General features: G+C 41.1%; 1 protein-coding gene and 1 long non-coding RNA gene across 7 annotated transcripts in view; one reads left to right on the forward strand and one right to left on the reverse strand.

Moving 5' to 3' along the window:
• LOC105491781 (phosphatidylinositol-4-phosphate 5-kinase type 1 beta) overlaps positions 1-26634 on the reverse strand; it is a 307266-nt gene that overhangs the window by 161885 nt on the left and 118747 nt on the right. The window contains exon 1 of one of the 4 annotated variants that reach the window (XM_071077711.1): positions 14891-15103. The exons of the other annotated variants lie outside the window; for them this stretch is intronic. The gene's annotated coding sequence lies outside the window, so the exon portion shown is untranslated. Of the gene's footprint in view, positions 1-14890; positions 15104-26634 lie in introns of those variants that run through there. 4 annotated transcript variants of the gene reach the window in all.
• The window catches only part of LOC139358117 (uncharacterized), a 43405-nt gene continuing 31946 nt past the window's right edge, over positions 15176-26634 (forward strand). For 2 of the 3 annotated variants that reach the window (XR_011612480.1, XR_011612481.1), the window contains exon 1: positions 15179-15308. This is a non-coding gene — a long non-coding RNA (uncharacterized lncRNA). Of the gene's footprint in view, positions 15309-19818; positions 19916-26634 lie in introns of all 3 variants that reach the window. The other variant, XR_011612482.1, reaches the window with a different exon arrangement.

The raw sequence follows: 26634 nt of genomic DNA on the forward strand, positions 1-26634 counted from the left end.
TGCAAAAATTAGCTGGGTAAGGTGGCTCGTGCCTGGGGAGGTTGAGGCAGGAGGATCACTTAAGTCTGGGAGGCGGAGGTTGCAGTGAGCTGAGATTGCACCACTGCACTTCAGCCTGGATGACAGAGGGAGACCCTATCTCAAAAATAAAAATAAAATTGAAATGAGACTATTCATGCTTTGTTTCAGCTTGCTTTTTTTCTTTTTTTCAAATACTATCCTTCCATCTATAAAGATCTCATTTTTTAAATGGTTACATAGATTTTCATAGTTTGTATGTATCACATTTGTTTTAACTACTCTCTTATTGATAGACACTAGGGTTCTTGTTCTGTCTCTTTAACAGAAAATAATGTGGTGATGAATATCCTTGTTCATATATTCCTATACACTTATTTCTTGAATATTCCTGAAGCTTTGATTCCTAGAAGAACTGCTGAGTTAAAAAATACGCACAGTTATACTTTTGGTAGGTACTGCCAAGATGTCTTCTACAGATTTCATCAATTTATATACCCACCCACAGAGTGCTGGGTAAGAATGATTCTGTCCTCATACTCCCACCAACACCAGTATCATCAATATTGTTAACTTTTGCCAGTCTTGTTGTTTCAGTCCCCATTTTCCTGATCATTAGTGAGATAGATTCTCTTTTTGTGTATTAATTGTATTATTTGCTCTTCACTTTATAATTTTCATTTTTTATGGTTATACACTAATAGTCATGTTCAATTATTTTATAGCAATTAAAGTTAAACTGCATTTGTAAAATAGCCCCCATGGAAGCTCTAAAACAATAAAATTTCCATGACTTCTCTTATTAAAATTGTATGCTCTCACAGGGCAGAGACTACAGCTGTTCTACCAAATAGCTATAACCTACCAAACAAGGTTCTTCTTTTTCCTTTTTATAATAAAATTTTACACTTCTCTAGCCTTTTTCATTTAAAATTTAAAATAGTCCTTTAGAAGAATTTACACCCATATTCACCATTAAATATACACTTTTGCAATAACAAATAAGGAGTGTGTTCCCTAATTGGCTCATTGGGATGCTGGATTCTTGGAGGAATGTGTAACAGCAGCTTGTGGGTGAAGTGGGGGTTGAGAAACACACCTAGGCAGAGAGATACGGAGAAACTGCAATTGTGCCTGCCTACCTATGTCTTTAAAGTCTTACACTGTAGGGCCAGAAAGGACCTGTAAGATGGGCTTCCTTGAAGTAAGAAATGATCAGGTATCTTTAGGTGGAATCTTTTCACATTACAGTAGTACCTTTCTTGCTATAACTCCACTCACTCTTCTTTTGATGGGGAATGAATGGAATATGTTCACGGCTCTTTTCACCATTCTATTAGCTAGCTGGCCTTTCCTGAGTGCTTACTGTAGTCCAAGCCTTGTACAAAATTACTTACTCTTGATTTACATAAGATAAAACTGGCCCAGAAAGACAAATCAGCTTATCCAAGGCTACACAGTGAGGAGGTGGCAAAGCTGGCCCTTGAACCTAGATCTGTTAACCCTGAGTCCATGTTCATAACCATCATACCTGATGTCATAACCCAACATAGAATTACAGAAATAGTAGCTTTGTAGTTTTATATTTCAGTTTAGCACAGGCCCAGCTAAACTATGTAGCTATTCCAACTGCTTGTTTCTTGACTACATGGGCCTGTTTCCAAGCAATACCAAGCCAGCTTCTACTCTTTTAATTTGCATTCTCCTTTGACTGGCAAATCCATGGTTAACTCTTTGCCCATAGGTGTGGAGATGGGTCAGGGCCAAAGTCACACCTCTGCACTACAGAGTTCTCCAGGAGCACATCACAGCCCTCTGCCAAGTCAGGTGCACAGACACATGGGCACTAATTTAAAAGGTATCCTAGATGGGGCCAAAGTGGAAAGGTTTCACTATAACATTGGCACTTGGGAATCTTTAGAATAGGAATTAGAATCTAGGCTGTTTACCAGCTTTAAGTAAAACAAGATTAGGACAACCAACCAACCTCCCCTCAAAGAAACCCTCAGCAACCTCCACCCTCTCATCCATCCCTTCTGGCCTTACGCTATTCCCACCTACTTCGAGAGGATATTAACCCCTAGCCACCAAGCTCTTGCTTCATATGAAGTCACACACACACACACACACACCCCCCCCACTGCTGTTGTTGCTGATTTAGGGAATGAAAGGGGATGATTATAACTCCCTTAAAAAGGCTGAAACCAGCACGGAAACTTAATATACTCTGGAAATATCAGTGACATACAAGATCTGGTTATCTTTTACTACCTACCCCAAGAGACTGCAAACGTTTCCTTTTCATCCCACCAACTGACCTCTTCAGTTTTAAAAAGAAGAATGTATTTGGCTAAGGAGGGGAAATAAACCAGCATCTCTCAGTGTTCTGATAGTGTTCGCCAAGCCACTGGTCACTACTTTGCAGTTAATTTAAGAGATAAATCTCTGACTTCATAAGACAAGAGGAGTTAATTGCTATCCCAAACAAAGAGAAAAAAATAGAAATGAAGCTTCTTATTGGGGTAGGGATCACTGGATTTTTTTTTCCCATTTGTGCCTCAATTTGTATTAGTCATGTAGCTTTTTTGTAACTAATCTTCTTGATATATAAAAGACATAATGAGGAATATAATATATGATACTGAAACAGGCCTAGAAGAAATCAAAATAGTTTTCTTCTTCCTTTCAAATCTCTCCCAGTTTAATTCTTCCTCCTCTTAATTTTCATAATAAGCTCTAAGGGTAGATGATAGGGAATTATACATATATGTATGATATCACAGATGTAATTATCTATGTTAGAGGAATAAATAACACTTATGAAACAGAAAAGCAAAGCTCAGGGATCCAAGATATAGAAGGAAGAGAGGGGCAGGGTTACTGTTGCTAAACGAGACGGAATCATACATAGAACAAAAACACTTTCAAATTGACAGTGCAGTGATTTTATAGACTGACAGTGAGAGGCATCACTTGCTGTGACTTGTTTACCAATCTCAAATCACTTTTCCATATGCCAGCCCTAAACACTCCTTATTACAGAATATAACCAGCAGATGTAAGGACTAAGGAATGACGTCAAGAAGGGATGAGGAAAATGGCTTCTCTCTAAATTCTTATGGCCAAGCTGTCTGTTCTGAAAGAATGGGGGTGAAGACATCCCTCCTTTAATAACTGAGTTATTTTAAATGACTGGCATAGCAATTGTTTACAGTACCAGGTGCTTTGTAGTTCTGGCCATATTTCTGGAAAGCCACAGAAGAACAATGCCAAGAGAATTTTAAACAAAACAATCTGAAACATTAATATCAGTATTTACCTAAAGGGGCTTTAAAATTTAGAATGTAGGTGTTTCCTGGGTAGAAAAAGACTGGTTTTGAGTTTTTGAAGACTCTAATGCAATGATTTCCATTGAGATATTTTAATACACATATATTTTATTAAGTGCTTATTTTGTGTAAGATTAAGTTATTTGCAACATTTATTTCTCACCATAACCCATCTATTACCTCCACAGATGAGGAAACTTACATTCAGAAGGATTGTACACAGGAAAGATAAGTCCTAGATCGTGTTATACAAAAAGACTATTAAATGGAACTCTTCCTAATGTGTACATAGACTAATATACACAAAGTTCATTTACATGTTTTTCAATAATCTCCATAACCTGGGTAAAGCACTGAAGGTGGGGGATAATTTTGAATATTATGCATACTTTCAAATATGGATTAAGCATTTTTTGTCCATGTAACCTCACGTTTCAAGATCTAGGATTACATTGTAGTCAAGATGCTATTTTCCCCCTACACACTTTCTCTTTTAGAACAGTGGAATACAGTTTCCAAAATCCTCTATTTCTGAGCCCTGTACATTTAAACAAATAGAAGAGCCATGTTAGGCCCTCGGCTTCTCCCACCTGCCTGCAGCTCCCACGCTCCAAACTCCAAACTGGCTTTTCCTCCCTGGCCTTCTGGATCCCTATCTTCCCTTCCTCATAGCCTTTAAAATTACTATGTTTCTCCTATTTCTAGAGGCCAGCATCAGCCCTTCTGCAAGGAAAGCAACTAAGGTCTTCGGAGGAGAGGCACTCTCCTCCAAAACCCAGCTGGCTACCCAAGCTGCAGATAGGATGAAAGAGAACCCCCACGGCTCCGTGGCCCCGGCTCTAGGCTTCTAGCTCTTCTTCTACCACCCAGCTTTTTGACCAAAGGTAGAAAAAGAGAAGTATTCACAGACAACAACTATGGCCCTGATTTCATAAGCCCCACCATATTAATTTACAAACATGGACAGATGTTTGGGATCATCAGCGTGCCGCAACATCAGTTTCAGGCCCCTTCTGCCACCAGGGGGCTGTGAGACTCTGAGACAGCTTCATTATAGCATGGGGGCTTGCTTTCCTCCTCTAGAAAATGAAGGCAGCTGGCTTAGAGAATTGCCAAAATTTCTTCCTCCTCTAAAATTCTATACGATATACGACTTTCTGATTTCATTTATTTTTCAGTATAGATAGTCACTGGAAGCCACTTGTTTTGTGTGGTTTAACATATTCCATTCCACCATTTTCTCGATGTCTGGTTTTTTTTTTCCCTCCCACTTATAGTTGCTGCTCTAAAAACGTAACAGAAAGTAATTGCATTTTGCCTTCTCTGGATTACAACTCTTAGAGACCAATACCAAGAAAGGAGAACAGGCAGTCATTTTTCTCACAAGTGGAGCAGGAGGAAGCAGCCTTGCTTCACCCATGTGCAATCTCCAGAAGTGCCAGCTGGGTAGAGGCTAGGCTGCTGCTTAATTCTCTTTAGCCCTTTTCTCTTGAACTCTGAGAGAGCATTATTAAATTGTTTTGGTTGTTGCCCAGGTCATAAAAGTTGGTGTCAGAGCTATCAACAAACACCTTTGAATCGCCCCCATGGGATCCCCCGCATTGGATCTCCCTCATTGGATCTGGCCACCAGACTTGGACATCTTTCTGGGCTGTCAGGTGATGGGCCTGTTCTCAGCAGGTTTCCAAGAACCCCTTAACTGGATCCCCACAAACCAGTCTTCCAGTGGCCCAGTCCCAAATGCACCACTGTTGGCTCCTGCTGCTACAACACAAGTGGAAGTGCCCGATGCACAGCTGATTGCTCAATAGAGGGCTGCTTCCTTCCCCCTTCCCCAGGCATGGTTAGAGGAAACTGTGGTGGGTTTCTGCAGCCCAGACCTCTGACCCCTCACTCTTTCCAACAACGCTAACCTATCTGCCATCTAACCACAATGCCTTTCTCAGAGCTTAACTCAGTGTTGGCTGAATGACTGAGTAGATGATATTGAATGAATACAGATCATCTCAATGCCAAGCTTCCATGAGCCTATGGACACATAACCCCTACTGTAAGGCCTCTCTCTTGTTTAGGCCCTGCAGCAGTCAACTTTCAGGATGCACACAAGTAATCAGTTACCTGTCTAAAAATGTTTTCTTCTCTTACATGTTTCTTGAGTCCATTGCACAAAAGGCCTGGCCGACTACTGACTTTATCTTCACCTCTGATATTCTGTGCTTCCTCTAACAACCTCTGCCTGTCTCCTGAGCCACAACTCCAGCTTCCCCTCTTTCAGGCCCATATTGGTAGGGCCTGTGTCTGTGCAGAATCCGTTCATCTTTCTCCAAGCACCAATATCGGATACTTGGCTCCAGAAGGTTACAAGAAGGGTTGCTTGGAAACAGGTTGGCTTGTGAAAGAAACCTGGCATGGTATATGCCTGGGGGGAATTTTCTACAGTCTGGTTGGGTGAGGAAATAGGTTTTTCCAAGAGGAGTAGGGTGGCTCCCTCTCTGAATTGAAGTGAGTGAAAGAGGCCTCAGTCTCCTCCATCTACCACCACCAGTCGGAGCTGCCCAACAAAGGCATGGGTGGTCCTGATGCCAGACTTCCGGTTGCTGATACTTACGGGCTTGCGTGGTTATGATGTGTTGCCATGGAGGGGAATCACCTTGCTATCAGCCCTACACAATGAGCATGATTGGAAATATTTGTGTCTGTATCCCATGATATAATTGGTTTGGAATGTAACCACCTGGCAATGGGGAAAACCCCCCAAAAATATGGAAATTTTCTTTCGAAAATTTAAAAGGGAAGAAGGAAATACAAATCGTTTTGACTACATTGGTCCCTGAGTAGAACACGGTGCTGAGGGAAGGCTCTAGCAGCCTCCTAGCCATTTCCTCCCTCCTTGGACCCTTCTCCTTTTTCAGACACTGCTGCCATAGTGGTCTTTGCCAAGACTTGCTCATGCTGAGGCCCAGTTCCTCCCCTGCCATAGGGTTCCCTGACTGGGGCTCCTTGTGTCAAGAATGGATCAGGGTAAGGCATTCCTTAGTTCTTCAGATTCACAATCATTTTTTAAAATTCTATGTTTGGTTATCTAAGCTATATCAGGACCCCAAACAAAAATAATACATAAAAATCCTCAACCATAGGACCCACAGATGTGAAGAGCAGAGGGAAGCTGGTTTTTAACTCTGGTCCCTGAGAACAGAGATCTCAGAGAACAAGTGCGGAAGCAATACTAGGACCACCTTGGCTCACTTCAGTTCACGGACTGTACCAGTATGTTTATTCCACAAGTCAAGCTATTTCTAAGTTAATCAACTTTCTACATAGCCTTCAAAGCCAAGTATCAGATAAGTCGTAAATTCCTGTAGGCCAAGATTTCTCAACTTTGGCACTATTGACATTTTGGATTCGAGACTTCATTGTTGTTTGGAGCTGTCCTGTACATCGTAGGATGTTCAGCAACATCCCTGGTCTTTACAAATGGTGCCTGTAGCACCACTTCCTCCAGATGTAACAACCCAAAATACTTGCAGACATTACTAAATGCCCTCTGGAGGGGTGGTGAGCAAAATCAGCTCTGGTTGAGAACTAAGACTTTGTCTAAGTGCAAAACTCTCATACCAAGGTACATTCCCCTTCTATCTGTAGGTGGAAGTACAGCATCAATGCTTGTTGTCTGCATATATGCTATCCACATCAATGGAATGTCTCATACTGCAGATGTGTCAAGAATAATGCTTTAATATTCCACAGTTATAACTCACATTTTGTTTCACCGAGCCAAGTCCAAAACACTTGAAGTGATATTACTATTTTTAAAAAGCAACCTTGGGTAATTTGGAAAAGAAAGTGCACTTGCTGTTGCTTTTGTCAGGATCCTTGTCCTTAAAAGTGCTGCTGGTGTAGTGTGTGTACAAACATGTCTGTCCACCCTCCCTGCCTCCATGGACACATGTGCACATAGACACTGACGCAAAGGCTACTGTGTCCCACAGCAGATGAAAGCCGGGTTCTCAAGAGTAAACCAGGCAGGGAGTATATTAGCCATCCAAGCATGAGAAACGCTCAAGTGGAAATCGACATGAAGGCATCTTTGGGGCACATGGTTTGATGGTGTCACCCCAGTGAGTCCATCAGAGATGCTGGAGATGAGTGTAGTGGGCTGAGAAACGATGAGGGCCAGGGCCTGGGACACGAGCTACAGTGTGGCTTTCTGCACTCAGCATACTCTTGGCCCAGGGACTTAAGGTATTTGGGCCTCTGTTTTCTCATATGTTAAAGAACAGTTTTATCAGAGTACTTCCAACTCTAACAGTCTAAGTTTCTAAGAATACAATGCAGAAAATGCCACTTCCACCCACCCCACAATCCTTCTTCTTTCTAAATTAATCATTTCTGCCATTTCCACCTCAAATGATGGTCACTATTCTCAATTCAGAAAAACTGCAAAAACACACAGAATATTCAATTACTTTCAAGTAAAAAGGTCTGTCTAGTCCTGTCATCAGAAATGATGACTTTTATTCCTATTTTTTGTCCAAAGTTAAATATCTGTGGATAACTAATGTTCCATTTTCAAAGAACTATTAAAAAATCCATCTAAGTTTATCCAAACTGTGGGCTGAAAGATGGAAAATACCAGTCCCATGGTACATATGAAGTCACTGGCCTATTTATAGTTCTTGATTCTAACCTAGGGATCACTTGACTCTATACCCCATGTAGAGATTTTCCATATATCATTTCCTTCTTCTGGACATGCTTCATAAACATGATCTGCTTCTGTAAACACCAAAGAAATAATATAGCAAATGGTTCTGTGGGAGAGGCATAATAATCCAGGAAATGAAGGAGGCCACATTGTCTCCAGCAGTGAGTTCAAAATTTGATTTTGAAAATTCTGTTCAAACATGAATTGCTTCATGTTAACAGTAGTAACCTGAGCCACATTTGCTTTTCAGTCACAAGGTGTTGCATCTGAAGCCAGCTCCATGCTTATATCCTAGAAAATGATCTCTCATTTATGTACATTGATTACAGGGAAACTTAGGTATTGAAGGTACATTTATTGAGCACGTTGATTTTATGGAGGGATTGAAGTAGAAAAGGGAAAGAGAGGAGGAGAAGGAAATACAGACCTGAGACAGTGATGTCTATACCTCAGGATCACAGTTGGTATCTACTGAGAGTACCAGACAGACTGATAGTAACGACAAAGGCATAACAAAGAGCTGCAGATGCACAGAGGTAGACACTGTGAAATTGTATGGTGGCAGACAGAACAATGTCTCCCAAAGATGTCCACATCCTAATCTCTAGAGCCAGCAAATATATAACCTTAGAAGGCAAAATATAACATGTTACCTTACAAGGTTGCAAATACAATCAAGGTTGATGATCAGTTGACCTTGAGTTAGGGAGATTGTCCTGGACTGTCCAGGTGGGCCTAATGTAATAATATGGGTTCTTAAGGGTTAAAAAAAAGAGAAGGCAAAGGAGCAGGTGAGTGAGACATAATGTAAAACGGATTCAATCTGCTATTGTTGGCTTTAAAGGTGGAGGAAGGGGCCATGAGCCAAGAAATGTAAGTGGCCCCTAAGGAAAAGGCTTCTCTCCTAGAGCCTCCATAAGGAACACAGCCATGCTGACACCTTGATTTTAGCCCAGCCAGAAGAATATTAAATGTCTGTTCTACAGAACTATAACATAATAAATGTTTTAAGTCCCTAAGTGTGCAGTAATTTGCGGTAGCAGCAATAAGAAACTAATACATACAGCAAATGTGAAATATTTTCTTTTTCTTTTCTTTTCTTTTTTTTTTTTTTGAGATGGAGTTTCACTCTTGTTGGCCAGGCTGGAGTGCAGTGGTGCGATCTCGGTTCACCGCAACCTCTGCCTCCCAGGTTCAAGCGAGTCAACTGCCTCAGCCTCCTGAGTAGCTGGGATTACAGGCATGCACCACCACGTCTGGCTAATTTTTGTATTTTTAGTAGAGACGAGGTTTCACTATGTTGGTCAGGCTGATCTCAAACTCCTGACCTCAGGTGATCCGCCCGCCTTGGTCTCCCAAAGTGCTGGGATTATAGGTGTGAGTCACCGCACTTGGCAGTGAAATGCTTTCAATACTTTTAGGTCCTGTTCAATTGAGGCACCCGAACATTTTCACTCTTTGTCCCACTAGCCCCAAGAGTTGATGCTAATTGGCACTGGGTTGAAATGAAGGAGATTGGCTTGCATCTCTGTGGTCTCAGTATGTGGTCCTAGAGGACCATTTGCTGAGTAAACGAATGGGTGATGAGTTTATAACATGGAAGAGTACACACTTGGCCTTCTGGGTAGAAAACAGTCTTGACAGGACCTCTCTGGAATGGAGACGACCATGGTTGGACCTAACAGAAATACAGCACCCTGGCATTTCTCTTCCTCTTTCTGCAAGACCACATCTCCATCTCAGGCTCTGGTTACATCAGGGCTCCCCTAGGCTTGAAGGGCCGGTGGGATGGAAGCACGGTGTCATGCTTTAGGCACATTCGAGTTAATTTTCCTAAATTCAAACTCTGATGACAGACTTCGATAATTTTCTGTTGTATTCATTTTGCCAAGAACATAGAAAAGGGGGAGAAAATCTCTACTTGTTCCCACAGAGGATTAATCTTCCTAAACCGATGGAGTCGTTTGAGATCCTAATCCACAGGGTGTTTAAGGAAGGGTGGGAAAATATGCAAGATATTATTGCCTTTGCACCAAAGGGAAACTAACTCAGGTTTTCTCAAAAAGAGATGTAGCCTTCTCTCCACTCTTTACCTTCTTCTCTTTTCCCTCTCCAAGGCATCCTGCCTGGCCTTCATAAAATGACTGCTGCAAGAGATGATCACAGAATCAAAACAAACAAAACCACCACCACCAAGAAACCAAGAGGCTTCAATGGCATTTAGCAGTCAACCACACCCCAAGTTTTGCAAATGAAGAAGCACAGGCCCAAATATAACATGAAATTATATTAAAATTCTCGACAAAAGGAAAACGGAGATGAAAAAGCACAGACTTTCAGGCAAAAGAAACACAAGCTTTTCTCCCCCCTGCCAAAACCAAAATTTCTCAATGATTTCAACAACCTGCCCACCCCAAAATAACTTGCAAAAAGCACTAACTCTTAGGATAATTTCCACACATTACTCTGGTATGGGGAAGTGATCCGTAGACTCATAGGAAGAAATTTTAAGACATTCTCCAAACTATAAGGAAATAAAAAGATCCCATTCATCTAAACTGATATAAAATCTGAATTAAATAATATTTTAAGAGAAACACGATTTTATTATTTGCTAGTACTTGGAGTATCTCAAAAAGCTAACCGTGTTTACAATAATTGCCTTTCCATGGTCAGCTTAAATTATATGAAAAAGTGAATATTCAATAAAGATTTTAGTTAATTAATTAAAAAAATTATTTCAACTTTTATTTTAGATTCAGGGATACAAGAGCAGGTTTGTTACCTAGGTGTAATGTGCGATGCTGAGGTTTGGGGTGCAGCCAATCCTGTCCCCCCGTCACTGAGCACAGTATTCAATAGTTTTTTTCAACCCCTGCTCCCCTTTCTTCCTCTCCCTTCAATTATGATTTTAAAAAAAGTTTCAGTAAAACTGGAGGCAGAAAGAAACTTTCTTAATGCAGAAAATAATTTTTCAAGCTAAAGGACAACAGTATACTAATGGAAGCACTAGAGTGACACTTCCCAAATGTACGTGACCAAGGGATTTTTATTTATGTATCTATTAATAACTTGTGTGTACAAAGAATGCACTTTGGGAAACAGTACAAGAGCCATTTCTTTTTTAAAACACAAGTAAGACAAGGCTGTGCTGTTATCACAAGAATTCTTTGATACTGTTTTTGAATATCATATTAATAAGACAAGCCAATTACAAAATATTGGTTAGAAGGAGAAAAATGATAATTTATACATTATATGATTGCTACCTAGAATACCCAAGAATCAGTTATGAACCTAGTAGATTGGTTAAAAAAAAAAAAAAAAAAAAAGGTGTCAGTTTAAAAAATAAACTCACATGAGTTAAGATCTTATGTATCCCCAGTCAGAAAATGTAATGGAAAAAAAAATCCCATGCACACAAGAAAAAAAAAACAAAACTCAAAACATTAACAACAAAAAAACCCCATATAAGTTACACAGACATATATTCAACTAAAAATAGGTACAAAATCTATGAAGAAAATAAAAATTTACTGAGGAGCATAAAAGACAATAAATATATCAACATTTAATTCTTGGAAGGAAAAATACAAGTTTAAAGATACTTCTTCTTTCTAAATTCATTAATATAATTTCAACAAAAATCACAATCGAAATTTTTTTTAGAGATAATGACCTTATAATTCCAAAGTTCAATCAGAGGGAAAAAAATGTAAAAACATCACTAGGAAATTTTTGAAAATTAAGAATACCATGGGAAGTCCTGCATTACAAATTATTAAAATTAAAGCAAGGCATTACTAGCACAAAATTACAAAAGAAGAGCAAAGATAAAAGCCTTAAGGGAAGTATTAACAAATTTGACTATATAAAAGCTTGGGTCAAAAAAAAAAAAAAAGTAAGGAAAAGTAAAAGTCTAATTTAAGACTGGAAAAGCATCTGCAACAAAAATGCAAGGCCCTAAATATATTAGTGCTTACAAATCAGAGAGCAAAGGGTATTCATAGATAATAATACACATAAATTAATAAAAATCCTCTGGAAAGTCTAACTTAACAATAATAATGCAAATTAAAGTGAAAATTAAAGCATTTTCACCTATCTAGCTGTTAAAACATTTTTAAAGGAGCAGTGCTTACTGCTAGTGAGGACTCGGAAAAACAGGGCTCCCCTAATTAGCTGGGGGACGTCTAAGATGGGATAACCATTTTTAAAGGTAATTTAGTAAAGTGCTAAAATGCACAGACCACTTAACTTGGTTTCCTGAGGTCATGGGCCAAGTTCCTTGTGTTCACTGCTATATCGCTGCCTAACACAAATGAGTGCCCAGATATATCTACTGAGGGAGAACATGTAGGGAGACAGGCATTCTGAGGCTGGAAAGCTGGAAACAAAGATACTGTTCCAGGCCATCTGGGTGCCGAACGCTTTCTGGCCCAGGTGACCTTGCTGAGGCTGAATTTGGGTCAATAAACAGGAAGGGCATGGATGTCTGTAACATTTCCTATTCCCGGAGTAAACTGCGGGTTTAAACTCATCTCTCATGGAAATGGAAGCCTGAGGGGAAAGGGCTTCGGCCTGGTGCCCCAGATTTGACCAGACTCTGCCTTGTGTACCAGCCATTGTGTGTCCCCGCTAGGGACTCTGAGGGCAAAGGGATGCCTAAGACATGTTGCATCTGCTCGGCATAGCCACCTGGCTTCTGGTAAGACAGCCTCCCTTTGACCAGGCAAATCATGAGCTTTATCATAAAGTGTAGTTTCTTCCCACCCATCTATAAACTCATCTGAAGCAATTCATGACCCTCATAATAAAAAAAAAAAAAAATGCACACTTAGAAATAAGCTCTATATATATACGTATATGTATATGTGTGTGTGTGTGTATATATGTATGTGTGTATGTAAGTATCCCATATGCCCAAAACAAAATTTCCTCCAAAAAATGAATAAAAAGCATGGAGATAAACATCAACGTAGTTTGAGCTGGCATACCCCAAATTCCAAAGGAAATGGAAACGTTTGATGTTTTTATTACATTGAATGCTTCCTTGGAAAACAGGGTCTTGTTTTGTTTTTTATAAAGCAGAATCTCAGAAGACTCCATCCTTTGATTTTGTTCTGAAATTAAACTTTACTGCTTTAAATCTCTTTTGTATTTACAACTTTAAAACCCCTCTAATTTGTCATCTTAAAGTTATATCCAAATCAAATATTCCGAAGAACATTTGGTTGGGGGACAGGAATGGGGGAACTGACTTGTCTCTAAGATTAGAATAATTGATAAATAAGTTAAAAATAAAGAAATAACCTGGGGCGAGGGACTGTGCTGATTGTGCAGCTTAGTTTGTTCATGATTTTCTTTAAAATCCATGCAATGGGTTTTAGACGTTGTCTGCCCACTCACACCTTCCCTTATCTTGCTGTTTTCAACCACACGCCCTCACCCCATTCTACTGCACTCTCTGTCCTTAGAGAGGGTGGCACTTGCTTCTTCCCAGAAAAACTCTATTGTCCCAGGAAGAACAGTTTGAATGTGTAAAGGCAGAGACAGATGAGGAAAAAGGGTTCTTGAAGCCCAATATAGCTTCCTGAAACTAAATCAGACACTGAGAGATGATAAAGCTACAACAGAAAATTTGCCATTTTTATTTAATTATTTTTTTGCTTTCTAGGCAGTCTTTTTAAAAAGGTATCTTTAATGCATGAAGGTCAGATTTCCTTTTGCCACAGAATTCCACTGTCTTTTGAAATAACCTTTGACCTTCAACACTCAATAATAAGGACTACCATAGAAGGAGAATGGGGTCCCAATCTGTAATTGGAATGGGTTTGAAATTTCCAATTCCATACTTTGAACAGTGTCCCAATATGGAGAAGGTGGCAGTATTATTGTGGCCTTTACTAAGTATCGAATTCTATTAATACCTGGACTGCCAAGTCCCTATTCTCATAGGGCTTAAATTCCATTGGGAGTAGGTGGGGAGCCAGCATCAATAGTAGCAATTTGTTATTTGTACAGCCAATTACCATCTCCCTGGTACTTTCTCACATAGTGTTAGATTTAATACTCAAGCCACACTATAGTATTTCTATGCTCAGACATTCTCTTGTATAAGGTTGAGCTTATCAATGGCACAACCAGCCTGATGACCCTGCCACACACTCCCTTCTCAGTCCACTGCTGTTGAGGAAGGAAGAGAAAGAGTTGGGTCCAATGTTCTGTCTGTTGTCATCAATGCCTGTTTTTGGCTCCTAAGTGCAGCTTTAAAGTCTACACTCCTTATGATTTTGAGAGGGATACAGTTGCTTTTAAAACTGCTAGGCTATTGTTCCCTCTCACTCTCTTTGAAACAGCAAACCTGAACCACCATTGATCTTGTTTCTTTCATGTTCCAAAGAAAAGGGCATTGACTACGATGTTTGTTCTGGAGAAATGGGCTGCCAAACGATCCCATATCCTGACCTCCCCTGACAATTACTGTCATCTATCTAGGGGTTGCCTTTAACTGAGCGAACATCTGGAAAGAACAGAACCTTTAACTGACAGTGTTGGAAAAAGACTGCCTTTTAAAATTCATTGCTGAAGTTCTTCCAGGAACGGCTGATCACAAGCCATCTGTAGACTACAGATGAGGGGACTTCAGGATGCCACACCATTAAGAGCCAACTTTCAAATGCCTGTACAGTGACCCACAACTCAGGTAATCACTACCGTTTTGAAACAGAAAAAGCCAAGGGAATAGAACTGAGCTCTTTCAAAGTGTTCTTTCTGTGAACACCCACAGTACAAATTCCATCCCTCTTCAGCCCTCCAACCCCACCCCATATCTCACCTCTAATTGCACCTCCAGAACTATAGGCTCAAGAACATCTCTTTGGAAAGTCTATAACAATCTTAGAATTAAGAAGAAAAAAGTGATACATCCCTTGGATGCTGTACCAGATGCTATGTGGGAACCTATGGATGTCAAAATAATTGGGCAAGACCCCTGCTCCCCAGCCACCTACAGTGCAATTGGCATGACATAACTGCCAACAATTATTACAAAACAAAGTCATCTGTGACATAACAGAGTTAAGTGCAGCCAAGGGAGGCTGGGGAGGGTGACTGACAGTCACTGCCTGGGAGAGTGGACAAAGGCAATGGCAGAGCTGTTTCTGGAATGAAGACATCACAGAGTGATCAGCTTGTGTTGGAAGGAATGGGGATGGAAAAGAGGAAGGTGCAGCATGCAGTGCGGCCAGAGTTAGGTGCGTGTCAAAGATAATGGCAGGGCATGGTTAAGACACACCCACTGGGGATGGCTGTGAAGGACTCACATGCCGTGCTATGGAGCAAGGATATTTTCTGAAGGTACCAGAAGGCCAATGGAAGATAATAAGGCAGTGACTTGGCCAGCTTTGTGTATTTTAGGAATATAACTGTGGAAAAGGATCTTAGGAGGCAAGATCAAAATACGGATGTTCCCCCTTCCTGAGGCCTCTTCTGCATCCATTTCACCAATGCCTATGAATCTGCAATTTGACAAATTGAAGCTGAACCCCAGACCTCTCCCTTGAGTCCCAAATCCATGTCCAACCACCCGCTTGCCTGACATTCTCAAACTCACATGTCCAAATTGGAAGACTTGTTTTTCCCTTACCATGCATCTCTATCTCAACTGATGGTCATAGCATCCACCCAGGTGCTCAAATTAGAATCCCGGGATCATCAATCATTCCTACCATGCCCTCACCCCCACATCCAACCATGGTCCCATCCAGTCAATATCAACTCTGAAGTGAATCTCAAACTTGTTTCCTTCTTTCTCCTCTAGTCTACTACCTTTGTCTAGGCTGCTGCCTATTTCTCTAACTCAGGGCTTCTCAAATTAGCACTATTGATACTTGGGGCTGATGAGTATTTGTTGTCGGGGGACAATGTCTCTGGCCTCCTACCTGGTGCCAGTAGCACCTACTCCCCTCAACTGTGACAGCACTGTCTAATGTCTCCTGGGGGACAAATCTGGCTCCCATTGGGAACCGCTGCTGTCACACTACTTGGCCACTCTTCCTTGCTCAGAACCTTGCTTCACCCCTGGCCTCCTGCTCAGTTCCTTGAATCCACCAAGCTCCTTCCTGCCTTGGGGCTTGGCAAAGGCCATTCTCTCTGCCAAGCACATTCTTTCTTCCACTCTTCTCTTGACTGCCTCCTTCACACACTTGCAATCCCAGCCCCTGTGCCGCCTCCTCAGGGAGGGTCCCCTGAATACCTTATCTAAAAGGTAGCAGTACCTTTGCCTATCTTTATTTTCTTCATAGTACTTTAAAAGTTAGTATCAGATTGTGCATACTCTTTCTCATCTGTCTGTACTATGACAATGAAAGCATTATTAGGGTCAGGGACTAGGTCTCTCTTGGCCTCTGTTCCACCCCTAAGGCCTAGCACCATGCCAAGCTAAATAAATACTTGTCAATTGGAGAAATGAATGAGTACATGGACGTAAGTCAAATGTACGTCGTACATTCTAGGCACTAAGCACACCCATAAAAATGGCAAGGTCACAATATGAAAACTTAGCTCAGGAAAATTAGAATGTTACCCAGACAGCCTACATTTCAGCTCTGTGCTCAATAACCAAATGCTTCCTGATCTGCAGTGAAGCGGACAGCAGCACATCCTGGATGAGCAGAAATCACTGATTTAAGAGGAAGAGTAGCTCATCAACTCTGCTAGAAAGAACTGCAGCAAGACCTCATGAATAGTTTAGAAGTCTCCTTCTAATTGAACCCAATTTCTGTCTCTGGGTGTCTGGGTGTACATGCATGTCAGAAGTTGCGCAGAACTGATACAGCGCTGAAAGTCTTAATTTCACAGCCCCCACAGAGACCACAGCCCATCTTCTTTTCCTTCCTTAATGATACGCTGAAGGGTTGCCTCTTTCATGCAGAGGACTGAGCTGCCACATCTTCCTTTCACTGGTGTAATAAAAGCAGCTGACACAGGACCAGACAGTAAATAGAACTTGCCAGAAAATACAGTATACCATTTGGGAGAACTGGATTCCCAAAGAGGAAAATAACTTTCAAAATAGTCATCCTCCTACCTAATGCTTTCTTTACCAGATGTTTTTAAGCGGTTGAGAAGATTATTATCGAGTTGTGACTCTTTCTGTGACAGTCTACAGAATTGCCAGAGAGTACGTTTTAAAATGTGTTCTTCTCCTAACTTGACAATCCAAGATATGTCACCACTGTCAAGTGGATCTCATCCTTTACTGTCAATTTTGAGTTCTGCATTCAGCGATAATTTTTGAAATGATCACTTTAGTCATCTTCTCATTTCTAGTGTTCTACACAGTACCCAAGGGATTTTTTTGTTTTTGTTTTTCATTTTAAAATCACTACATACTTTCTAGAAAAAGTTATTCTTGAGGCTACAGTTCAGATTCTGTGTTCAGAAGTGAGATACACTTTGATGAGAAAAATGGCTTTGGAACCACTCAATCAGGGAAAACATTTTAAAATTGTTAAATTCTAGGCCGGGCGCGGTGACTCACGCTTATAATCCTAGCACTTTGGGAGGCAGAGATGGGTGGATCACCCAAGGTCAGGAGTTTGAGACCAGTCTGGACAACATGGTGAAACCCCGTCTCTACTAAAAATAAAAAAAATTAGCTGGGTGTGGTGGTGGGCACCTGTAATCCCAGCTACTCGGGAGGCTGAGGCAGGAGAGCAGCTTGAACCTGGGCAGCAGAGGTTGCTGTGAGCTGAGATCACACCACTGCATTCCAGCCTGGGCAACAAGAGCAAAACTTTGTCCAAAAAAAAAAAAAAAAATTGTTGGCTGGGCACGGTGGCTTACGCCTATAATCCCAGCACTTTGGGAGGCCGAGACGGGCGGATCACAAGGTCAGGAGATCAAGACCATCCTGGCCAACATGGTGAAACCCCATCTCTACTAAAAATACAAAAATTAGCTGGGCGTGGTGGCATGCGCCTGTAGTCCCAGCTAGTAGGGAGACTGAGGCAGGAGAATCACTTGAACTAGGGAGGTGGAGGGTGCAGTGAGCTGAGATTGCACCACTGCACTCCAACCTGATGACAGAGTGAGACCCTGTCTAAAAAAAAAAAATTGTTAAATTCTATTAATTTGTTCCCATTCCAAAGCTGTCTGAGTTTATCTTACTGCCCCCTGCTACTATTGCAGATAATTGAGAATCACTGTTTTAATGTCATAGGCAGCACTGCCCTCCAGACACCAGGGCATTCAGACAATAATGCAGTGGGTAGGGTCTTACAGGACCTGAAGAAAGACAGTTGGGGTTAAAATCCCAGACTTACTCTGCCACATACTTGCTTTATGCCCTGGAGCATTTAGGTAACCTCTCTGTACCTCAGTTTTCTCATCTGTAAAATGGTAATAATAGTATCACCTCATAGGGCTGTTAGGAAGATTAAATGAATTTTCCAAAGTGCTTAGAATGATCGCTGACATACTCTAAGCACTTATGTTAACTCTTATTATTAGCATTGCTTTTAAAATTGCTTTTGATTGGTAACAATTAGGCTTTAATTCACTGAATTAGTAGGCTTTTGGTTAAAATAAACTCAATATATTTGATAAATAAAATTCTTCCATCAGCCAATGATTCTAACTCCATAAAACAGCAAAAACTCTGAATAAGCACATGGTATGTTCCCTATGATTATTGAGTAGATGTACGACTAGAACCTAAATTACATTGCTGTCATCTTTTCCCAAATTCAGAACAGAGAACTTTAGAATTTAAAATTTTTATGTTCTTTTGCAACTTCTTAAGAGCCACCTTTAAAAAATCTCTTTTATGTGCTCAGGCAAAGGAGGGCAGGTAGTGAGTGGGGAAAGTGGAGGAGCCACAGGCCTCGGGGAAACGGGGCCTGCTGGCCAGATCAGAACCCAGCTGGCTGAGCTGCACAGGGAAGCGAGTGAACACCTGCTTATATTAAGCCTTTTAATTGAAAAACAAAAGCATCGTTGTGCCCTGAGAACAGGGACCACAGTTCAGACGGCCCCACTGGCGGCAGTAACACTCAACACCCCAACCTCCTCGCCTGCCATTCACACCAAACTCAACATTGTGGGGTTTTTTGCCCCTGAAGGAAGCCGTGCAGTAAGTTTTGGGTGTAGAATATGATTTCCTATAGTTTGTGTTTTAGAGACAGCAATGTGATGTTTATAGGTATTAGGGACCAAAACACAGCGTCTACAGTTAATCAGAAGGCAGAAGTACAACAAACCTGGGGAACTTAACATATGGAGGCCCCCTCCAAAGCGAATGCTGAAAGAGGTCACTTAAGAATGAACCACTCAGGGCAACAGGCTAATGAGAGGGTTAGCTTGCTTAGCTGTTTTAAATCTGAAGCTGCCAATTCTTTTTGCTTAATTATCTGTAATGTCCTGCTTAAAAGTTGTAAAGGCAGATTTGTGATCACCTGCTTTAGTACTTAGTGAGGAAGAAGATAGAAGCGCAAGCGTTTGGAGGGGTGATCTGCCAGGGCGGGGGGTGCATGGTAATGTGATGTGATTACACATGCTTCTAAGTGTAATGGAATTATTTTAGAAATGTTCCTTCTGTAAATGATGCAGCTCACCTCCTTGCTGCTTAATTTTTAAAAACACAACAGCAGTTTACTTTTTTTTTTTTTTTTTTTTTTGAGATGGAGTCTTGCTCTGTTGCCTAGGCTGCAGTGCAGTGGCACCCGTTTACTATTAAGAGCACATCTTTCTCTCTGATTTTAGACACCTGTTGCTGTTGGGACGACTACAGCGTCATGCCCCAGTACTGTCAGCTAACCTCCCATGCCCAGGCTTGACTGCAGCTGCCCCAGGAGGCTAAGTAATCCTTCTCCCCAGGAATCCAGTGCTCTGTCCCCACAGAACTAATCTGGAAATCAGAGGCTCAGGGACTGCATTCTTGCTAATCAAAACAGTGACTTCACTCATTAGTATTCTACTTTTCCCAGTATTTGCTCATGCCTGTTAAATTGTTTGATCCTCACAGCACTATGAGCCAGCTCGGGTAGATATTAATTAATTACAGTTTATCAATGATTAAAATTAAGGTTCACAACAACTAGGAAAAATGCCTACGGTTATCAACCAGTATCTGGAAGAGCTAGACTCACATCCGCCCTCCTCTTAGAAAGGGTAGTTTGATTTGAACAAGGCTTCTCAGCCTTGGCCCTAACAACGTTTAGATAATTCTTTGTTTTGGGGGTCCATCCTCTGCATCGTAAGACGCAGCATCCCTGACCTCTATCTCCTAGAAGCCAGTAGCGCCAGCCCTCACATTGTAACAACTAAAAATATGTCCAGACATTGCCAAATCTTCCCGGGGGTGGGGGCAAAATTGCGGATTGAGAACCAGCAGGTTAGCGTGTTTTGGATTAAGGTGGATTAGGAATCACACTTAGAATACCAAAGGGTCATTCATCCTAGAGACCAGCATAGCTGCTATTCATGACAATTGCTGCTTAGCACAAACGAATTTGCTTGTTTCATGGAAGTGGTGGCTTTCCAGAATCTGAATGAAAAGAAGAACGGTCAGGACAGAGAACACACTCCAGCCCCTCTTCCCTCCAAAATCCTGAAATGTTATTTGTTCAATTTTTGAATCGGTATTACCGTCACATAGTTCAAAATTAAATAGGCATAGAAAGATGTATTTATTTATTTATTTTTTGAGCCAGAGTCTCCCTCTGTTGCCCAGGTTGGAGGGCAGTGGCGTGATCTTGGCTCACTGCAACCTCTGCCTTCTAGGCTCAAGTGATTTTCCTGCCTCAGCCTCCCAAGTAGCTGGTATTACAGGCTTGCACCACTGTGCCCAGCAAATTTTTGTATTTTTAGTAGAGATGGGTTTTCACCATGTTGGCCAGGCTCATCTCCAACTTCTGACCTCAGGTAATCCAACCATCTCGGCCTCCCAAAGTGCTGGGATTATAGGCGTAATCCACCGTGCCTGGCCACAGAGCCACCGAGCCACCATGCCCGGCCATAGAAAGGTTTACACAGAGAAATTTCCCACCAACTAAGGACCCTACTACCTGGTTGTCCCTGGAGACAGCCAGTGTTACCAGCGGTCAGAAATATTTTATAAAAGATCTTGTATTTAAAGAAATACTTCATCTTAGATCAAAGTGTCTCTGAGCCATTATCTTACATTGAAAAAGCAATAAAAGGTATCTTTCCTTGGAATGTGGTCGGGGTCAGATACTATTTCCTCCTGCCTCACCGCTGCCTGCCTCCACTGATAGGAAACTGTCTCAGACACTGGAATGAAGCAACAACCAAGGTCTTCAAAAATAAAACAAAGTGAACAAAACTGGGCATTTGGGTCAAGGATTCTGTGGGTGTCCTGGTCTGGTCAGTTTCTCACTGGAGCTTTCTGAGTGCTGTCAGCACGTGTGCCTGTCACGATGAAAACTAGCTAAAAAGACTGCACAATGTAGGCGAGGCATTGGTGCCACAGGCAGGTGGCCTCTGCCCCCACAGCAGCCTGCGGTCATCAAAACCAGAATCTCCCAGTGGAGGCCTATTGTGGGGAGGCCCAGAAAGGAGGGAGAAGCAGAAGAGGAAGGGGTGAGGGACCTGGAACCACAACCTCAGGGTGAAGAGGTGAGACAAGAAGAAAAGCAAATGGCAGTGCACGTTTCCCATGACAGTCTAGGCCCTGGTGGTTGGGAAACAGTGACCCAGTCCAATGAACAAATCACAACATGGGACATCATGTGACTGGAGCTTCTAATCATCTCCCTAACAAACAACTGCAAGGTAACCCGGCATTTGTCATTGAATTACCCTGACATCTGTTTGTTTTGGAGAAGTGGGGCTGGGTCATTTCTTCACATATAAAACAGACAAAACTTGAATCTCTAGCATCAGTATTTTACTTGCATTGAAACCATCCTCTTTCAAGTAAACTCATGCTCTGCCTCCTGCTTCCTTTTAAGTCTCTTGTCTTTTTAAACAACAAACAAACAAAACCCCAAAATAACACAATACTCTTTCCCAAACTTCCCTAGTTCCACCAATGGCAGAAAACTTCTGGTAGTCACACTGATTGGAAATGTAATTTTCTTTTCAAAAATATTCCCCACATCTTTTCCTACTCAACTTTTCACCCAACTTTGTTGCTCAACTAACACAAAAGTCTTCCCGTGTCATCTCCCCCAACCCTGTGCAACTTGTGCTCTGCCACTGGCTTTGCACAGGCCTTTCATTTGTCACTAGCCCCTACAACAATGTTACAGTACATCACTGTCTGAAAACTGCACTCCCCAGCATGGCAGTCATCAGCCACGTGTGTTTATTTAAGTTTAAATTTAACTAAAATTAAGATAAAAAATACAGTTCCTCAGACACACTGGCCACATTTCAAATGCGCAACAGCCACACATAGCTTGTGGCTATTGCACTGGTGCAAATTATAGAACATTTCCATTATTGCAGGAAGTTCCACTGGACAACACTGGCCTAGAACATAAAATCCAAACACCTCAAACCAGCACCCAAGGGTAGCTGTCATTTACAGCCAGCCCATACTTCCAAATCTGCCTACTACTTTCCCCAGACACTGCCACTTAGCTTTATCCAGGCCAGCCTCTCCTGTGATGCCAACAAACTATGCTCCTCCCTAATTCTGTGCCTGTGCTCATTGGACTCCCTGCCATCAAGACAAACAAATAGGTAAATCAGAATGCACAGTCACTTAAAAAGTGTAATTTTTGGCCAGGCGCAGTAGCTCACACCTGTAATCCCAGCACTTTGGGAGGCCAAGGTGGGTGGATTGCCTGAGTTCAGGAGTTCAAGATCAGCCTGGGCAACACAGTGACCCCATCTCAACTAAAATACAAAAAATTAGCTGGGCGTGGTGGCGTGCAGCTGCAGTCCCAGCTACTCCTGGGAGGCTGAGGCAGGAGAATCGCTTGAACCCGGGAGGCGGAGGTTGCAGTGAGCCAAGATCGTGCCACTGCACTCCAGCCTGGGTGATAGAGTGAGACTCCAACTCAAAAAAAATAAAAGTAAAAGAGAAATACCAATTGTTTTGGCACTTACTGAACACCAATTTGGGTCAAGATTTAATTTTTTCACGTGGGTCCATCTTTTTTCTCCCAAATAAGTTGTAAGGTACGGGGAGGCAGAGGCACGTTCTCACATTTCTTTTGCATCCTCCTTCTCCCTTCTCACTTTTTTATACCAACAGGGAGGTCACAGGTTGTAAACTGGCCACTGCCTAAGGGCCAGATAGGGTCCACAGGCAAACTGTTTTGTCCAGAGTGTATTTTTAAAAACGTTTGAATTCGTTGCTGTCATTTAAAAATGGCAGATTTCACATCAAAATTTTCATCTCTGTTTTCTTGAAAAACATTATAGTATCTGGCAACCCCGGGCGAGCATTCATTCATAGCTCTGTTGGCTAGAGCTGACTGCCTGCTGCCCCTTTTAAGGAAGGTGCGGACTCTCCTGTTTACCATGGTCCCCTCGTTCTTTCACTCCCTTCTTAGCTGCCGGGCCCCAGTAGGCTTCTGCATTTACAACTCTTGCGGAAAGCACTCAATAAATTAACTGATAATGGCAATACTCCACTCTGTAAATAAAGCCAGGCAGCCTTTAATGCCTGTCTTAATGGGCAGCTTGTTTGTTTTATGCAGCTAAAATCAAACTTCTTATTTTAGCCATTAGCTGAAGACATTATTAACCTCACCGCCCAATGTTAGCTGTTGTTCCTGAGCTTGCCAAGAACTGAGAATGGATTCAGGAAATGGTCAACTGCAAGACAAAAGGCAGCCAGCCTCAATAATCACATGCAAATAGCTGAGACACAGAGTGTAAAGCTGTCCCATGAACACTGAGTGTTCCCTAATAACACGTGGAAATCATAGCACTCATGACGCTGAATGTTGCTGGCAGCTGCCCAGTAAATCTGGGGCTCAATACAGAAAGCCTAAACCTGCTGCTTAATTCTAACAATATTGGTTTCTTCCCTTTTAAACTCCTCATTATAGACTACTGTGTTCTAAAATTGTTTTCATGTCTTGCCTCTCCCACTCCACTGTAAGCTACTTATAAACTCCTGTGGTATATTTCTCACTCCTAGAATAGAGGACCAGAGGCCTTAACCTGGGATCCATGGATTGGCTTCAGTCAAGGCAAAAACAATGGGTTATCAAAGCTTCTTAGTAAATTTGTGCATACCTGATGGTCAGGGCTTCAGGACTGGGAAAGAAATTTAACTTTAAGGTATTTGTAAAGGGAATAAGATGTATGATAGCCTTGACAACGCTCGTGTAGTCTGTTTGCTATCATTTACAGTTTTTTTGTCATTTGGATTTGCAAAGCACTGCTTTTATGCTTTCATTAAGGTCATGGGTGAGCATGGTAAGCTACCCAGGGCCAACTCATGCATCATGCTGGTAGAGACTGAGTGAATAGGGAGCGAAACTGCCAGTTTTTGAGACCATTAGTCCAACCAGATACAAACACACTAAACATAATATTTAACCCATACTTATCCACCTTGTCTGAAAGGAGACTAGTGAATCTTTTAGACGCCTTTAAATCAAGACTCATTAAATTTGAACATACTTTTTATGAGTAATTTAATGACTCTCTCAAAATTGGAAATGCAGTTAGTTTGACATAAACTACATCTTTATGAACTTCTCCAGGTTTGTAAAAGATATGTTTCTTCTCTAAATATGTATAAACCATATGTACAATAATAATGCTCAAATTATACTGGGGAATAATGTCTCACTTATAATCTGGTTTCCAGAATGTACTCTTCCTCATTTTTGAAAATAGGAATAATATTTGCTATGTCCTGTTTTCTGACAATTTTCCCATTCTCAAATTTGCTTAAAGCTCACATTCAGAGGTTTTCCCATTCTAGCTTTAAATTTTTTCGTCTGGGAAATGGTTTACCTGGGCCTAGAGATAAACATATTTGCAATAGCTTATGTGCCTCTTATTATTACCTCTCCTAACTCTGAGATAAACACATTTGCAATATCTAACTTCTAAGTCCAGCATTAACATCTTCTTCAGTTTGAAGATCAGAGAATTAAACTGAATAATTCAGCTGAGCTTTTACCTCTCAGTAGCACAACACTTTCTCTAAGTGATTCCTTCTTCTTGCTATGCATATCAATACCATATTTATTAAGGGGTGAAGTTCGAAGTGCTGTGCTGGTCTTCTTGGTGCTTTTTAAGGAGGCTATGTGCATCCCCTTCCATTGCTTATACCTTTTAAAACCAGAAATCATTAATAAGATCCTGATATTATTACACATAAAAAACTGTTCATTTAAAAAAAATTTCTGGTCCCTTTAGGTTTTCTGTGTCTTTCCTTATTTCTCCTACCATAGAATTTGATTTTCAGTTTTTACAACCTAAAAAACATTGCTGAGTTAAATATCCTACTAGAGACATTAATCATAGAATTACCTATACTAATTATTGAAAACCTGCTTGACTAAAGAAATTCTTGGGCAGGGTACAATTAGCAAACTCTGAGATGTCATGGTCACATTTTTTCTACAACTTTTTCAGCCACAAAGCCTCTCCTGTAAGTCAGAATTCAGTCAAGAATTTCAGTGCATCTTGATGCTGACTGAGAATACTACCTGAAACTGATCTGAAGTAATAACAGGCTAGCAATGCAATCATCTCCGTGTTGGTCCATGCTTGAATGAATGTACATGGAATCTTGGGTAAACGAGACAGGATTTGGTTTTTCACCTGTGTCTAAAAATAAATAATAGTGTATTGTTGCCTTTGGCCAGATGTACAAATTTTATAAAATATACTGTGACACTTCTGAGCTCTTGAATCTTTACCCAACCAACTCTTTTCCAGCCACACCATCACTTTGAATGATAACCTCTTGGTTTATATTTCAAGGTTTGGCTGAGTGGAAAAGTCAGATAAAAAAGATCAGGAAAAAGTGCATATTTCCCCACATGAAAATGGAACAGAAAATACATCATGCTAGTTCCATGACCTGAATATGTGGTCGGAGCACATAGCTCATATACTTTATGACTAAACGTCTTGCAGGCTATCCATCAAAGTATAAAGGGAAAAATTAAGAAATAATAAACCCTCAATACACAAACCTCCTACTCTTAAGAGGGTGAAATAGCAAGAACTTTGAAAAGCTAAAATGTATAGTCAATTTATAATCAGGAGTAGAGGTGCTTGGGAACATATTTCACCCAGTAATGTGTTTGAACATCAGCTTAATAGCTGGGAGTCAAGTCAAAGACTGGTAAGTTAAGATACACTAGGAAGTCTGGAAAACGAGTTTTTGTGAAATGGACTGAAGACATAAAATCTGAGCGACTTAGAAAAGGCGGGGAAGAGGAGCATCTCATATTTTAAAAGTTTTAAAATACAAAGGCAGGAAATGTTTTAAATGTTGGTGGAAAGTAGCGAGTCCATTAAAGGATTTATATATTATACACAGAACACTGCATGCCCTCAGGAGCCTTCTTCTTAGGAATAAGAAGGGTCTTCAAACAACTATCTTCACTCAATATTCTGTATTATGGTGAA

The sequence above is a fragment of the Macaca nemestrina genome, chromosome 14, assembly GCF_043159975.1.
Source record: "Macaca nemestrina isolate mMacNem1 chromosome 14, mMacNem.hap1, whole genome shotgun sequence".
Classification (NCBI taxonomy): domain Eukaryota; kingdom Metazoa; phylum Chordata; class Mammalia; order Primates; family Cercopithecidae; genus Macaca; species Macaca nemestrina.